The sequence below is a fragment of the Olea europaea genome, unplaced genomic scaffold (assembly GCF_002742605.1).
Source record: "Olea europaea var. sylvestris unplaced genomic scaffold, O_europaea_v1 scaffold1520, whole genome shotgun sequence".
Classification (NCBI taxonomy): Eukaryota; Viridiplantae; Streptophyta; class Magnoliopsida; order Lamiales; family Oleaceae; genus Olea; species Olea europaea.
The window spans coordinates 123,300-134,815 of NW_019232785.1; the positions used below are offsets into that span (position 1 = coordinate 123,300).

At 34.7% G+C, this 11,516-nt stretch overlaps 1 pseudogene; it reads right to left on the reverse strand.

Annotated features, from left to right (window-relative positions):
- Nucleotides 1–282: 282 nt before the first annotated feature.
- On the reverse strand, nt 283–1,773 carry LOC111376568 (annotated as a pseudogene).
- Nucleotides 1,774–11,516: the final 9,743 nt, after the last annotated feature.

Sequence of the window (11,516 nt, forward strand, 5' to 3'; positions counted from 1 at the left end):
CACAATGTATCAAAAACTGAAAAGTAAAATGAGCTTAAAACAATTGAAAAAAGATATGTATTGAAGGAAGGAAAGTAAGAAAAATGAAATTTAATTTTGTGGACTTCAGCAGTTAGCATTCTCTTGGGATTGGCAACATACCATTGTACATCTAATGAGGCAGGATAATATTTTTTGAAGTCTAATTATTACACAAAGTATAATTTGCTTGGCCTATTGGGGAAAAGACGAATGAAATGAGGGTACAACCAAACATAATAATCACATATTACGATAAGAAGATGTGAAAGCTATTTAAGAATGGTGATATCCGATTGACATACCAATTGAAGATACCTTAATGAAAGTTTGAATAAGAGATAGAGTCTCCTTGATAATACTATTCCATGAAATAAAAGGTATATGTGCAAAACATATATATTATCATATGGCCAGGTTGATAGCTCAGTATTCACCAAGTGATCATCATCCAAATGTTAATGTACAATGTTTTTTATATATTACTTGCCAAGAGGGAAGCAACCTCGCATTCCATTCCTCAATTTCCTGGACAGCAACATCAAAGTGAGGGCTGATGACTCTACATTTGGTCAACCACAATTTTACCAGATCGGTGATCATTGACGTACTTAAACTCTCCAATGTATCCTACAGACATCATAAAGAATTAAGTGTATAGATAGAATATTGCATGCGTAAATGGACAACAAAGTAACACCACATAATTGTATACCATGCTTTTGCATCATGAAGAGAAACTTAATAATGACTTTGGAGGATGGTTGAATCATGACCTGACACTTCCCTAGCTTCTCTGCATTGTACGTACTCTTAAGAGCGTTATTGAAGACACTAACTCTCACCATTTCCGGTTAAAAATTTAGGCGGCATCATGATTAAGAACAAGGTATTATATATCCTCATTCTGATTAACTTAATTGAGAAACAAATCCTCAATGCCAGTGCAATCAAATATTAACAGAATATGAACAAATGCACTAATGATAATTAGCACATAAATATTTGAGTAATTGCCTTGATGACATTCATATTTATGCCAACGTACACAAATGTCAGAGAACCATATCGTTCATGTATCTAGATGTTTGTGCAAAAGTTTCCTTTAGTTGTGGGTAGAATTTCTCTTTGTTCTTTATATTCCCTTTGTGCTTTATGTGTTTGTCTATATGAAAATATATCAATGTATCCAAATAAAAACATGCCTATTTGAAGGTATGAAAGAGGAATTTCTTACCGACTTCCAATCATCGGGTACTTTCATTCATCATCATCAAGCTAGCTTGAAACTAAGAAAGAGAGATCATGAATAATTTACAGAATGATTTTGAAAACCCAAAGAAGAAAAAGAGTACCCATGTTCAACAATTGATTTTATCCGACACTTCCGGCCAAGTCTAAGTAACAAAGTGTATATGCACAGATTAAGTAGGGAGGATTCTGCATATGTGGATTTGGAGGTGACACTTTATATGCGTGTAAAAGGAAATCTAGCCAACATATAGCCAGCGAAAACAATTTATCAATCCATCTTTCATTATCCTAAAATTCCGCAATCTGTAGCACATTACAAATTCTTAGTTTCCTGGTATAGGATTGAGTTCAAAATCCTATTGAACATGCCGTCTATCAACATAATGCGCATTTGTATCCTGCATGCTTATTTTAAAATAATAAAGTAAGCTTGTGTTTAATCCCCATTTTTCTATCAAAATACATTCTTCAATAGTTATTTGACTCTATATCAACCACATATTTTTTAATAATATTACATGAAAATCTAAATCTTTTTCTTATTTTTTAACCACACACTTTCTATCATAATACTATTTCAAAATGCATTTTTGAAAACAATGGGGCTCAAACAAGCCCTAAGTTTTTGTTTTTTTTTTAATATATTCGATGGCTTTTTCTAGCTTGAATACAAGCATGCTTGCATAAGGATCATGACATCTATTTCCTAGATTTCTTCTTCTGTCTTCTCCTGTCTTCTCAATACATGCTCATTCAACTAAGTTGATGAAATCTTTACAATTAATCTATGTTTATGTTTACAGTGACATTTCTTGGTAGCTTGTTACATATAAAATCATTTATTTGATACATCTTTTAGAGCAAAAATTATTGTAAAATGTTTTATTAAGTGCCGAACTTTTTTTACGTAAGTGATGATTAAATGGATGCTGGTTTTCCAAATTGGCCAAATTCTATTTGCTTGGATTTTTTTATTGCAAAGTTAACTCCATCCAATCAATATCGCTACCTTTTATTTCTGCAGGGCCATAAACTTTGTACCGGAAACAAACGGTGACTTATACGAATGCTAACATGAATAGGAATAATCTTAAAAATCTGTCACCAAAACACCCTCATTTTTACCCAAACAAAAAAAACCTTCTAATTTGAAACCCATAGAATAGAAATCTATAAATTCTAGTAGAAGAAGAAGAATGACCTCACCAACAATATTAAATTCCACCACCCGAGAACCTAAATCGCAAGAAACTTGACCCAGGAACAGTAATCCCAATCGTCAAAATTTCTGCTTGACAATACTTGAGAAGCGTCTGAAACGAAGCAATAAGGTTGAAAGAAAACAAAAAGGATCTCTCAAAATTCCCACTAAATAAATCAAATAGAAAAGCAATAAGGTTGAAGATAGTGGAAGAAAGATACTCAAGAATGAAGGTTTTAGGATTATATCTCAGCCTTCTGAATTTATTTGTACTAAAATTTTTTGAAAAAAAATTATAGACTGGAGGAAAATTCTAAATAGACATACTTCACAATTTAAAGATATAACCATCAGAATTTGCAGCAAGATGTACAAAGGCTACTGCAAATGAGCAAATCACAGCAACATATACAAAAAGCCGCCGCAAAATCGCAATAGGATGAAGACACAGCTATAATCGTCGATTGAATTTACCAAGGGTTTTGTTTCACCTTTTTTTACAATGTATGGACAAAAAATAAAACAAAAAAGAATCCAATTTAACTTTACCTTTTAGAAAATTGTATTAATGAAATCAAAAATAGAATGAACACTTAAAACTCAAATCAACATACCTATATTTTCATATTGGGGATCAAACCCTACATAATAAAAATTTAATCTTTTGTGAGAAAAGGACTCACCCAACGTAACATTTTCCTTTCAATCTTCTAAAGTTTCTTCTTATTCTTGTCCACTTGTTTTACATGAATTTATCCCCTGGAGGTTAATTAACACCAAAAGAGAAGTTAAATTTTAAAATATTCAATTCGTACAACGAAATGAACATAGGCAATGGAATTAATATCCAGAAACAAATGCAGAAAATGAACAATGCATTCCACACGTTACCTTTTTGCGCAAACTTAGCTTTTGTAACTGACATTGGGATCTAGCCACCAGGCCTTAGAGGAGCTCCATCCGTTATTTGGATGGACAGGTCCACTGAAGGTTCCTAATGCCTAGTAAAATAACAATAATATTAATAATAACAACAATAATAACACAACAACAATGACCTCAATCCACAATAACATCATTGAAGACAAAACAATCAAAGATGAAAACATTCCAACGATACATGTTACTCCAAGCACTTTGAGCAAAAAGCATTACCTTCAGATATGTTACAAGTGCATCTCCCTTTTTCCTTCCAATTTCTTTGTCAACGTAAATCTTCACTCGAGGCTTTTTTTTTGTTTCAGGATCCTAGATGTTTCAATCATATAAAACAAAAAAATAAATAAATAAAAAATTCATCAATTCCTCAGAAAAAATACAACAATATTTTCCTTTTGAAGGGTAAAACATGGACCCATAAAATATTAAGATGATAATTGCATATTCATATGCACAATCTAACCTCCATATGAAAAATAGTCATCCAATAGAATTTGGTAGGCACCTAAATGTATTACTTAACCCTTATGCTCTCAAATGCCTTATGATCTTTAAACAAGAATAGTTAAATCAACTATAGATCAATACTTCTCGAAAATATCTTTGATGAATTCAACATCCCACCATAGATATGTTCATGTAATGACCTAAATCTTTTCATAAGTTATAGATTCAATAGTATAAAATAGACGCACCTACAAAGCAATCATAGCACTTTGATCATAAAAACATAATTTCTTTTTCTTTTTACCATTTTGTAATTCCAAGCTACTTCCTTAATGGAGTAGACAACACGAATGGAGGTATATTTCTATAAGTTTCACAAAAAAGATTTGAGAATATTTTCCTTGATACAAACTTTTAAACCTCATTGGCTAACTAGTTTATTTTACTCAATTTAATTATTCTTAACAGAGTGAAGGAAATTGATTTTGACAAATGACTGATAATAATTCATCAGACGGGTTGATATTAAGTCGAAAAAATAAACCAAATCTGAACAAAGAGAAATGCAAATCGAACCGACATGACAAAGTAATTAGCAGTAAATATAATATGAAATCAACATACTTAAGGTCACAAATACATTATATGTGTTTGATTTTTTGGCTTCTTCATTTCAGAATAACTCAAACACAAAATTATAAACACAGAAACAAAGAAAAAAAATAGACACTCCAGAGATGAGATGCAAAGGAAATATGTTTATATCCAATATAAATAGTCTAACTGTAAAAGACATAACTTTGTAACAAATTTGACGAAAAGAGTATATAAAATGAAAGACAATCACCTCAGAAGTTATGTGAAATTCCGATTTTGAAATTCTCCCACGGGAATCCCTTCTTCTTTGGAATACCTAAACTGCAAAATAGTTAAATGGTAAACTGAGAAAAGTGTTGAACGTGCGTAAGGGTAGAGGAAGAATGAAAATTTTTCTATTATGAAGGGTTACTTGGCAAAACGATAAAGGAAAATACAAAATATAATAATAACATTTTAAATGATAAAGTGAACTTCAAAAAAATCTCCATTATTTTTAGTATCATCATTTCGTACAACAAAAGAGAAGTGTATAAAGGCCTTACAGAAGTTCTAAATAAAGAACTTATATCATATTAGTACCCTAAATGGAAAAATGAAATTGCTCTAATAAAATTTCATCGATTTATCAGACTATCCAATAATTTCTACTTAACCCAGTTTCAAATTTCTATAGCTTGACAAAGACTATCAAGATATGTTAAGCCACATACTATCAACCAAATTACCAGCTTCCACTTTAAATTGTAAGCGAGAAAGTTCTAAGTGATGTTCAATAGTGAAACTTCAAGCCAAACAAATGAATGCAAGTAAGATTCGACAGGCCCAAATGGATATTAAAGTCCTGATATACAATATAGGCAAAGTAAAATCCTAGACACACATCAAAGCTCAAAATAATGGTAAACAAAAAAGCCCTACATTGAAGCCTCCATGAATGTTAAGATCAGTAAAATACAGAGAAAGACAGCAAACTTCCACTACAAATAGCAAGAAGGCATATGCAAACCTTCATATACATAGTTTTAGTTATGAAGATAGATCAAGGAAAAGACCATATTAAACTACAAAAAAGAAACCAACGTCGTTTCCTATTTCTAATTTTTGCTGACCTTGTAAAAAAATTAGCTACAATAGAGCCCAATTAAAAGTAACCAAAGCAGAACACACAAGAAATAAGAGGCCAGAACTGAATGTAACAAAAAATGTCACTCGAAATTGGTAAAACCTAAACGCAAAAATGTAATCAAGCAAATAGAAATAAAAGTAGAAGAAATAGAACAAACATATAGACGAGAAGACAAAAAATGAAGAAAAACAAAATATCTCAAACAAATTTGCTTAACCTTAAACGCAACGACAAAATCGAGCACACATGGGATTTTTGAACAAAAAACAAAGAAAATCGAAAGAATTCGAGTTAAAATTTGTTAACGTTAAACACCAGCAAAAAAATCGAACACACATGGAAAATTCAATAAAAACAAGAATAGAAAATCGAAAGGGTAACCGTAGAAGTGTAAATCGCTGAACAATAATACACAAGAGAAGCTCAGAATTTTTGCAAGATTCCAATTTCATCCATCTTTTGGATCGACACTCGAAAATGCAATTAACAGTTGCCTGAAAATTCTAGTATATTTTGCAAACAGAATCCAAAACGAGCTCAACTTCATTCTCAAACGTTGTTCTAAAGTACCTAAGCATGTTGAATATAATCACAATGCAAATGAAGCCCCATTCCTCATCATCAGTCGTGAGGGAGCAAAGAACGAAGACATGATAATATGATTAGGACAACTGGGTTTCTCGAATTTTTTCCTTCTAGGAGACTATAAAATGGGAAGAAGAGAATACGTAAGTCCATCAATGGCAAGCAAGGCCGGCCGCCGGCCCTGAAAATTTAGAGGCCCAGGCATTTAATTATTATGGGGCCAAAGAAAATTTTATACAATTCAAACGAAAAATAACAAAATAAAATTTCTCCCACTCAACCTTCTCACATTTTGAGATGTAAAATTAGTAATCAAACTATTAAAATCAAAATTTTCCAACATATTTTTTTTCAATAGAAATCATAGCTAATCACGTACACGTTCTCAAGAAAATAAATTCTCAAATGAACTTCAAGTTACACGTGATAGCATATTGTTTCTGAACTTCATACTCCTTCCCATTGTAAATATACCATTTTTTCAGGGTTGGTGTAGACATAAAAAAATAAAATAAATAAATAAATAAAATGAATTGGGCCGATTTAAATAATCAACCCAACTAAATTTATTAAAGTCTTCTAAAACCCATAAAACAAGAAGGTCCATACCACATTTTAAAATAAATAAACATATAAATAAAATAAATAAAATCATAAATTACTCAATTATATCTTTTAATTAGAGATAATTGAGTGGTTATCAAAATTGGTCACAAAATTTTCCCTATAAATAGGACCAATGGTCCATAAGATAGGGGCACACCAGACACAGAAAGCAAGCAAGAAAAGAAAGCAGAGAACGTCACGAAGTACTGAAAAAATCTCAAGGCTGAAAGAAGGGAAGAAATTCTGTCAAACCTTAACTCAGTGAACTCCAAGAAGATTAAAATTTTTTTCCGAATCAAATAGGTTCACGCCCAGTCCAAGAAGATCAAAGTGTTCCTCAAATTAAATCCAATTCAAGTCCAAGTCCAAGCCTCAAGATTCAAGTTCCAAATAAGTCAAACCTCGACAAATCAAATTTTCAACAAATTATTGAAGATCAGGATTTAAGCCACGTGACCCCTCGTCTTCAAATATTCAGATCATTAATAAGAGGATTTTGCAATTTTGCAATTACGAGAAGATCAACATCATTTGTATTTATCAAAATACAATTTGTAACGATTTTTGTATTTTAATACACGAGATTCCGTCGTACAAATTTCTTGGCACGCCCAGTGGGACCTTCTTGTCCTCTCATCTTTTGATCTCAAAATTTTCAAGTTTCAAATACTACATCAGCAATGGCAGGCGAAAAGGCGAAACAAACTATGACTCATCTCGAAGAGATATTTGTTGAACTCTTCCACGCGACCAAGGCCCAAACAAAAATTGGAAAAACTCAACTGGTCACACCACTAAAGAAATTCTCCGACAAAAATAGAATGAAAATTGCCTTCAGAAAGCCAAACTCTCATTCGACACAAAAAACCATGAGTTCGACGAAAAACTCTCGTTCGGAATCCATCTCTAGTGGTAGATCCTTATCTGGATCCCCTCATCCTACTTCTCAGCAAAAGAGGGAAGATGACACTTTATCTGAAGAATCACTTGACCCAGTGACGGTCACAGAAGCGGCATCGGGCTCAGATGATCAAATCCAACAAATGGCTTTAGCTATTGAAAAATTAACAAAGTCGTTAGAAGAAAAAGATGCCCAAATTACCGCACTCATGCATAAACTAGAGTCGCAAAATCCACCGTTTAAAGAAGATCAGGAAAATTTAGGATCTTCCAAGGCCAAAGAGTTAGAAGTCCAAGAACATCAGCAAAAGCAAGATATACATGATCGAACAATTGTTCAAAATGTGTTGCGTGACGCCACTCAACTCTCCGTTGGCTCTCTATCCGTCCAATAACTTCAACATATGATTGCACACCATTCGTGCCCAATATGGTGGTTCGTTGCAATCTTCATTGGTGTATGCCAAACCCTATGGTCGTCGAATCGACGAAATAAGGATGCCCCTTGGTTACCAACCTCCAAAGTTTCAATGTTTTGACGGAAAGGGCAACCCAAAGCAACATGTTGCTCATTTTATTGAGACATGTAACAACGCAGGTACTTACAATGACACAATGGTGAAGCAGTTCATACGCTCACTCAAAGGTTCTGCATTTGAATGGTACACAGACTTACCGGTAGGGTTAATTGATAGTTGGGATCAACTAGAGCGAGAGTTCTTAACACGCTTCTACAGCACCTGACGAACTGTCAACTTCCAGAACTTGCTCGAACAAAGTAGAACAAGGAAGAGCCTGTAGTAGAGTACATTGAACGCCGGAGAAACCTTTTACTTAATTGTAAAGAATGAATAAGTGAAGCATCTTCCATCAACATGTGTGTACAAGGCATGCATTGGGGATTACTCTATAATCTTCAAGCAAACATGCCTCACTCATTCGAAGAATTGGCGACAGGTGCTCATGACCTTGAACTCCAAATTGAAAGGCATGGGAGTTATTTACCAAGTGACAAGAAAGATCCTAAGAAGGATATAAAGAAGGACGTCAAGACAAGTAAATCCAAAGAGGCCATGGCGATTTCTACTGTTCCTGCAAAGATAGCCTTCCAAGGGTCGAGCTCGAACTCAAAACCGAAGCTAAAGTTCAGACCTAACAAATGACAAGTCCAAAGTAGAAGTCATATGTCTCTAAAGGAACTTAAAGGAAGGGAGTACCCATTCTCAAATTTAGAAGTTTCTGGAATTCTGGATCAACTCCTTGATCAGAAAATAATCGAACTTCCAGTGCCAAAAAGACCTGAGGAGGCTGGTAAGATCGATCATCCTAAATACTGTAAATTTCACAGGATAATTAGCCATCCAGTGGAAAAATGCTTTGTTTTGAAAGATCTTATTGTTCGCTTGGATAAAGAAAATAAGATCAAACTTGAGACCGGAGAGAATCCAACAGCCACATGCTCGATGGTTTCATTTGGATCATTTGATCCAATTCCCATTCCAGGAAAGAAATAAACATTCTCTGATGTACACGATGCCTGTAACTCCTCCGTTGAGGAATTTGGACCTCAACTCCCGAAAGGAGCCATCCCAGTGAAATTTGATGTAGAACGAGAAATTACCATCAGTTATATCTATCTAGGGATGAATGGACCAAGCGCACCCAATCGTCCAACCTTTTATGAAATTATGACAGGTGACTTGGATGTTTGGGATTTCGACTCAGAACTTGAAGACGAGATCGATGACGGCTGGTCTACCTTCATAAAGAAGAAAGAGAAATACATAATGCCAAACAAAATAGGTAAAATATTACCTGCTACGTCTCTTGCAGGAACAAAGTTGGAGGAATTGGGTACGAAAATTCAACCCAATGAAGAAGAAATGCTAGAAGAAGATCAGGGGACATGGACCCTAGTGAAAAGAAGTCGTCGGAAGGCTCCACGACTCCCAAATTCTAACTTTTGTGACAAGAAATCAAGACCAAAGGAACGATCAAAGAAGGAGGCCTGAAGTCAAGCCAAGAGTATCTACTAAATCAATCGGAGAGGAAGCAGCTCCACGCGTTCTTCCTAGACTACCGACCTTGGATGATTATTTTCCTAAGGGTTTCTTTGATAAAGAATGTCTAACCTCCAACGTAATCAATGTGAAGGAGAAAGATGAAATGAAGAACGTATCAAAGCAGACTTCAAAACAGAAGAAAACTATTTCACGACTCAATAATATTCCTGCCAATACAAGTCTAGTAGAGTCTCTTGCCTTTCTCTTCGATGATCAGATGGCCTTGGTGGCAGCATTAATCGATCCGGAAGAATACGAAAGCAAAGTTTTAGAACATATTGGAGCCACATCTCCTCAAGACTGTATGGCCGCCATAACATTCAACGATGGAGATTTACAGCTGGGATCACGTCCACATAATAGACCACTGTATGTCAGCGGTTATATTCGAGAGTGCAAGATAAATCACATGATGATTGATTGTGGATCTGCTGTAAATATTATGCTGGTCAAAACAATGAAGAAAATTGGAATCAATGTTGGTAATCTATCCAGAAGCAAAATCATGATTCAAGGATTCAATCAAAAATGTCAACAAGCTATTGGCATGATTCGCCTAAAGCTGCAAATAAGAGAGTTAATCTCCTCGGCTCTTTTCAATGTCATTGATGCTAAAACAGCATACGAGTTACTCCTTGGATGTGTTTGGCTGCACGAAACTGGAGTGGTACCTTTAACTTGGCACCAATACTTCAAATATAGTCGAGACGGAGAAGTCAAATGTGTGGTAGTTGAGTCCAAACCTTTTCTCGAAGAAGAATCTCATTATGCCGATGCCAAGTTTTACATGGAAGGTGAAGAATGTAATTCTTCAGGGTTGACCATGTCTGGATTCAAAATCAAAGAAGATACAAACGATCATGATACATCTAGTGCTGCTCAGTCTCATCAACTTATGAAAGATAAGTCAAAATTTACATCCGAAAAATTCTCTAAAGGCAAAGAACCTCAAGTAGAATCAACTGATGTTAAGGTATTGAGAAAAGAGTTCACTCTTCCAATACCTAGTATCCCAAAATTGCTTCTGCCCCACCAACTTATGGCGGGCCCGAAAGGACATAAATCTACATCAGAGGCTTCAACATCTATTCCGGACATATCAAAACTCTGTATTTCCAGCTCATCCAAACAAGAAGGAGCTGCTGAATCAAAACAAACTTTCAAAGGATGTTACAATCTTCAAGTTAAAAAGTTGTTTGAAAATACTGGGTTTGGAAAATGAGAGCCTCGTAAATTAGGTGATCTTGATGCTGTCCTTTCAGGAGTGCATCCCCCTTCTAATTCTGATGGAGCCTTGGTGTCCCGACCCAGGTATGATTTGGGATATTATCCCAATCCACCAAGAAAGATTAAGGTCAAGAAGGTTTTCTCAAACCCCATCATGATTCAAATTTATGAAGTTGCAGAAGAGAAATCTGAACAGCCGAAACCTTCAGTGTTCGATTGAATTGAAAATGAGAATGCCAGAGTTTCAATGTTTAAAAGGTTAAAAGGATAACCCTCCCCAATAGTCGATGTAAAAGGTAAAGTTTCCATCTTCCAAAGATTAAGCGAAGATTCTTCTTCTTCTACCCAAATTGATAGGAATGCACAAGCTCCCCAAATGTCATCCCAAAGACAATCCGCATTTTCTCGACTTGGGATTAAAACCTCTGATCTAAGCCTAAAGTCACAACGATCAAGAAGAAGACGAAGACAGCAAAAAGTTCGTCCGTCCCAAAAGAAGAGTGAAGAAAAAGAAGAAGTCTCTGTCAATCACATAGCCTTTGAAGAAGCT